The sequence below is a fragment of the Merops nubicus genome, unplaced genomic scaffold, assembly GCF_000691845.1.
Source record: "Merops nubicus isolate BGI_N331 unplaced genomic scaffold, ASM69184v1 scaffold4071, whole genome shotgun sequence".
In the NCBI taxonomy this organism is placed as follows: domain Eukaryota; kingdom Metazoa; phylum Chordata; class Aves; order Coraciiformes; family Meropidae; genus Merops; species Merops nubicus.
In genome coordinates this window covers 164,418-171,246 of record NW_008590119.1, presented here as the reverse complement: position 1 = coordinate 171,246, position 6,829 = coordinate 164,418, and positions in this window count along the sequence as shown.

The following is a 6,829-nucleotide window of genomic DNA, read 5'->3' as shown; positions in this document are numbered from 1 at the left end:
TTTGTGAGTTGCGTATATACTCTGATGTGTTCTGACGTGTTTTGAGATTGATTCAATATATGCTTTCAATATATTGACACTCTATGTGGTTTATACTGCCAGACTACATTGTGTTCAAGGTCAGAGTGTATTTCAGTTTGTTACCTTTTCTTTTCCTCCCTGATACCTATTTTGAGTGAAAAGACTCATGTTTGGTACCCTTTTTTATCCGTCTTTTCCTAGTGAATCCTGTAATGTTTTTTGATCTGTTGCTGGGAATATATAGCATATTAGATGTAAATTGCACACGAAGGAATTCTTTAAATGTATACAATTTATTTTTCATGGAGTATTGGCAAGCTCAAATAGTCAAACCTTTGGTGTGCTTTGGTAGAAAAGGACACAGAAATATAAGAATTTCAGTATCAGATCATACCCCTGAGTTTCCAGTTTCAAAAATTATACTTATATAATTACTTGTTAAATTGAGAGGTTTCCAGTAAATTCCTGTTAGTGAGTTATTGATTTATAGAATCATAGAATGGTTTGGGTTGGAAGGGATCTTAAAGAATATCTAGTTCAAATCGTCCTGACACTACATATTAATATAGAATACATAGGCTTCATAGGCTTACTTCTTTGCTTTATTTTTTTTTTTAGAAATCCTAATTGGTGAAAATAATTTGGAATTGCTTAAGTGTCTGTAAAATTTGTTCATGTCTCTGTACTATACTGAGGTATGCTCGTATGTCCCTCTTCATCTTGTTAGATACATAGAAGGGGAGAGTAGGCTTAACCTTTTTCTAGGCGGGTGATGGCTCTTAATTTCAGTGGATACCATATGCTTATAGGAGACTGAGCTCTGGATCAAAGATTTCATTTTTATTTCTGCCTAGCTTACTGGAAGAGTGACTTGCTCTCCAAGGTGCTGTTGTTCCAGACAGCAATTGCTAGATCCTGTTTTATTGATGTATTACCGGTTGAGCTTTCAGTTTATGCTGTGTTAGTTCTATGTTTATTCTATGTTAGTTTAGGCTATGAAAGTGGATTTTTGTCAATATATAGCAGTGTGACATTGTTTTCTTTTTTCTTGTGTCATTGGAGGTTCCATATAAGAAAACAATTAACTTCAACAGATTTTCTTGCTTTGTTGCAACACCGATAATCTTATAGTACAACTTTTCTTACCTGTAAATATAAATCCTCTGAATTTAATGACTATGCTATGAATTTATGTATGAAGTAGCCTCCTTAAAATCAGTCTTCTAGTTCATGGCATGACTAACCATAATGTTTAAAGCAGGCTCTTTCTCTCTAGATTGGTATTTAATTTAAATTTGTGTGCCAGATGTTGCTTTTCTACCCAATGCAGAGTAGTAGCATGATTCAAAACTTCATCACTGCATACCATGCCACCTCACTAGCTCTGGACAATCAAACTCCCTTGCCCGCAGCATGGCAACACATTCCCTTGCTGTTAGCGAAAAGCACACTTCCTAACTCATATCAGAAGAATTTTGGTTGTGTTTCTCTCTCAGTATGTCCCTGCCTCGGAACAAAGTGTTGTTTTCCTGACAATTTAGCAGAAAAATAAGTTACAAGTAGAAAATACTTAAAACCAATTCATCCTTCTGTAAACTAAGGAATGCTCTGCTGCAGGCTGCAGCTTTACCCTTAGAGGCAGAAACAAAAAAAAAAAAACCCAACTCTTCTTCACAGTATGCATTTTCAGCCATTCAGAACTTAGCTTCTGTCATGATAAACTGTACTGGACTAGGCCACTGTTTGTGAAGTTTAGACAGCAACAGCCTAGGATACCAAATGGAGTATGAAAATCGCTTGCACATGTGGAACAGCATGTTCTTAAACTGGCTCTCCAGAGGTGAAAGGCCAGAGCGTGCCCTACTGCAGAGTCTGTTTTCTATTTCAAAACACATGGGTGTATGGGAAATCTTAAGCTAATTTTAAAACAGTTTCCCAAAGCAGTAAGATATGGCTGTTAGGTACAGTTTGAAGCTTTTCCTAATTGCACAGTCAGGGAGCTGGAATGGTTAATAACTGGGATCCTAGTGAACTTTTCACCTCAGCTTTTGATTGGTGGATATCTGATAAATTAGCACCTGGCAAGGAGGGGAGGAGTGGGCCTTTGGTACTGTGTCCCTTTCCCAGGTGTTATAAATTTTCCAGGTTGGAAATACCTGGCAGGTGAATAAGGACATTCCTACAGTTCCTCCTCACCTGCTTCAGCTTCGTAGTTGTTTTGAAATAGTGATTTCGTTCAACTGTCCACTCATTTTAAGCTTTCAGTTAAGATATTCATATAGCTCTGGTACTTCTCCCTGCTGTTTAGGTTCTGAGGAGCAAGCTACAACTGATAGGCCTCTTCTTAAATTTTCTGTCTGCAGGCTCAGGAATCCAGGAATGTCCTGCCTTTTTTTTTTTTTTTTTCCTCATTAATCTTTCAAGAGTAATAAATTCGTTCTGAAAACACTGCAGAAATTGAAGACAAACCGTCTCATGTTCTCAAAAAACTCTCTACTTAGCAAATGGAGAATAGATGTCTTAGAGCCTTTTAAAGCCTATGTTGAGCATCTGATCTAAATTAATGGGCATGTAAGCGGTGAGTAAAAATTTTTACTGAAATGTATTTCAGAACTGTTTCATACCTTCTATGTAGAAGTAAAAAATAGAAAGTACAAATTTAAATCTTACATTTTCAAGTAAAACTTGTTTAGTTACAGATGTACTTGTTTTTATCTTATCTGAAATCTTTGCACCGATGTTTTGGGTTTGTTTTCTTATCAGTTGTCAAACAATGTGAAGGAGGAGTTGAGGCCTATATAAAGTAGTGACTAGCGTTTCAGCAAAGAATCTAAAGAGCATATTGAATGGAAGGAGGCACTTAAGTCACAGTAAGGCTTGAAGTATTATTCACCTTCATTTTGAAAACTCATGTCTGTAGCTTGTTTGCCAATTAACATGCGCATATTGACTTTCTATCTGTGTTGCTAAGATTCTGATTAGTGCATTGGTTACCTGAAGTGTTGCTTCTGTCATGGCACTTCTGCTGTGCCTTTGCCTATTTTACTGAAGTTATTGTGAGTAGGGAAGAAGTTTGTTGTCCTTGGGTTCTTTGTGAGCCTGATGCAATGTCAGCTCAGATTTTAATCATGGTTCCTAGCCAGGAAGTTAAGTTGCAAAGTACTTCTCAAATTTTGTACTTAATTGCTGTGCTTCTCAAATTTCATGCTTAATTACTTCTATGAGAGTTGAATTTTTTTATGAGAGGATGTGTTTTCCTATTGTTTATGGAAAAGGGTTTGCCCTTCTGACAGCCTGTAGAAGTTCTGATGGAGGATCTTAAAGCTGTAAGGAAGGAGTTGGGTTTATTTAAGGAGCTGCTTTTTTTAATTTTCTTTAGCCCATTCACTCATCAGTGGTTCTGTTCCCTTTAATAGTTACACTCAAAAATCACCTCCAAATTTTGCAAGCTGATACCTTATTTATTCGAAAACCCATTTTGTTACTGGCTACTGAAAAAGCTCATTCCAAAAGAGAAAAGTTGGAATGAAGTTAGCAGGGCTCTGCGCCAGCAGTTAAGAGCAGTATTAACATGCTGACATAATTTTAAAAACAAAACAAGGTAGCTGTTAACTCTCTGATGTGCTTGCCATTCAAAATTACCTGAACAAATATTGTGTACAAATTGTTAGAGTTAGGAAATCTTTTATGATGTGTTTTATAGAGCAGCATTCAGGAAACAGTTAAAATACTTCATTAGGTGTTCAATTGTATGTGTCTTCAAAAACTGTAACATAACTCATCAGACATTCAGCATTGCCTCTAATAAAAGCATATGTATTTCTACAACAATTAGTCCTGTCCTATTTCTTGATTTCATCTGGGATTGTGTGCATTTAGTTATCATTTAATCTTTTGTTACATGGAAACTTTAACCTCCTTGTATTTTCTCCAGAAAGCTTATCATATTTATTAAAGGGATGGTGAAGAGATTGAGTGGGATCAAGAGACTTATCTCCTGTTCTTTCCAAACCATTGGGGTAAAATGTGAACATTACCACTAGATTATCTGGATTGGCTGGTGATGATTCTTACAAATGAGCTTTTTTCTAGTAGTGGCTGTAACCAGGCACAAATGTGTGTTCTGACAGCTTATCACCCCATATACTATTAACAAGTAGAGGTTGCTGCCTCTCCCGTGGGCCCCGGTATAAGCAAAAGGGAGTGCTTTTTGGTGGCTTTGTTACTGTTTGTCTGAGACACCTTGCAGTAGTTGGGGTAATTCTCCACACCAGACATCTTGGCAGGACAGAGACTGTGGAGCATCAACAAACATACATTTCCTGGGTACGTGGTCTGAAAACAGTGAAGTGATGAGGATTAGGGAAGCATGCAGTGGAAGTGATGGAGCCAACATCAGGTCTTCTGAGGGGGTGTGTTAACTTTCATTTCAGAAAATAGCAGTAATTTTTGATCCTTAGAAGATGTTGGCTGACCGTTTCTCACGTGACCCAGTCAGCTTTTGCTGTGTACGTCTTGCTTAGACATTGCATCCTTTTTTTTTTTTTTCTTTGACATGCATTTTGTCATTACTATCCAAGTCTCAGTCATGGATTGCTAATTACTGTGTCCACAATATTCAGAGACCAAAACTGTTACAGAATGCTGTGATATGTCCCTGCTATCTTAGTTTATAAGAATATATGCTGTAATTGTAAAAGTGTGATGTTTAATTTGTGTGACTAGAGAAATCTGTCAGGCAGGAGGTAGCAGCAGTGCTACTTTAGGAAAAACTGCTTTTTGAAGAGACTTATATTTCTTGTAGTCATTATTGGATGATAAGTGAAAGCTTGTTCTTCTTGGAGTGGTAAAACTGTCCTCTTAAGATCCTCTACACAGTCCAAATATGTCTCTCTCCATGGAAACGCTTGTGTGTGTTTTCTCCTTCTATTTTTTTTATCAGTGAAAGTTTATATCTGGAAAAAGCTCTGAAATGAAGTGTCAAGAAAAGAACTGTGAATTTTATTTATTTATTTATTTATAAAGAAGAAAATGCTTATGCTTGTACAGTATTATGTGTACTTTATTCCTGATCAAAGCTTTAGCCTTCTGCTGGATAATATTTAAAGCAGTGCTTTTTTTTTTTTTTTCTTCTCCTGTATGTAATTAAAAAACTATTGTCCTACTTTTGGCTTATTGAGAATAACTTCCATTGTAAATAACAGATAATAAAAAATCTGGTGATGCTACTACTATCTACAAAGTACCTTTATGTAAGACAAAAGTAAAGTAGGAGGCAAAGCTGTTCATCCTGTCTGGGGCCTCTTCTGAATTTTTCCCCCATTTTCATTTTTAGCAGTTCTTTTTAGTCCATTTCTTTATCTGCAGCTGTAAAATAGTGGTCTTTTACAGAGCATCTTCAGGCTTAGCTGAGCAAAGTGCTTATATACAACTGTACTCCAACAGCGTGAGTGCCGTTGAGAGTGTGTCACTGGTGTTTCTCTTGGGCTTACTGCAGGTTTTATGAGGCATTTAAGTGAGAGGAGACCACACGGACTTGGAGCATGGTCCATGGTGGCTTATTCTGTATTGCTGGAGTTGACAGGTTGTCCCATCTACTGCTTTCTGTGTATTTGTGCACATTTGTGTATATGAGAGAAAGATGCCTTTAGTAATAGGTGTTTAGAGTTAGTCTGCTGACCCAAAACTTCTACCTGGGAAGTTTAGAAGGAAAGGGAAAAAAAAAAGTTTATTCTTCCTTAAGACTGAAAGAATACATGGATTTTTTTGAAGTACTGAGCGGTCCAGGGTTTCTCCAAAGCATGTGTCAAACTCCTAGATCAATACTTTGATCTATTTTGTGGTTTCCCAAGAGATAAGACTTCATACACAAACAAAGGATGAGATCACATGTGAGGCCACCGTCATTTGTAGTCCAAATGCCAAACCTTCTGAGTATTTTTCTCTAAGAAACAGGCTTCAGACTTTCTTTAACTATACAATCACCATCCTACATTTCATAAAGTATTGTATTAAATATCTATTTTTCTTTCACCTTGTGGCTTGCGTTTAGCATTTTAACAGCAGTTGCTATGGAAGAGTTAGTCATGTTTATTGGGTCATGACAAATGGCAACAGCTGAAAGACAAATATGGTGTGCTGTTTTAAGTAGAAGGTGGGCCCTGAGCCAGAGATCAGCAGCTTCAGAATGTAGCTAGCCACAAAGCTGGGTCCTAAGGTTCTGACGCACACTGTAGTTACTCAGGCGTAATGCTTAAATTTAGCTTATACTTTAAGTATTTTCTTCATTACAATTTTGATTTCTTTCTGCTTGTTAAAAGGGGACTGTCAGCTTGCCCACACCCCTGAATTAGTTTCTTAACAGAAAAATAAAATACTGAATGGAAGTAAATAATTATGCCTTTCACACCTTTCTCTGATCGGACTTTTGGCTTGCTTTTGCTCAGTAAGTGTAGGAGAAAGCACACAGGTTTGAGAAAACAACATTTACAAAAGCTGGCTGCGTTGTAAGAACGAATAAAACTGCAACAGGGACAAAACCAATAGAAACTTAACTAGGACAACTGTCTCAGTTTTATGGACATGTAGTTACTGGATCTGAAATGGTCAATGTGAAAACTGTCAGATATGTGTATACACAGTTGTAAAACTGGTATTCACACATCCACTATTGCTGTACTCCAGCACGTGAGGAGTTAACAGAATTCATACCATAGCTGGGAACTTCTGCCCTTGAAGTTTTCTAGTACTGTGAAAGTCCAGGCCAGAATTTGAGCGTAATCCCTCCAACAGCTTTTCAAAGGATAAT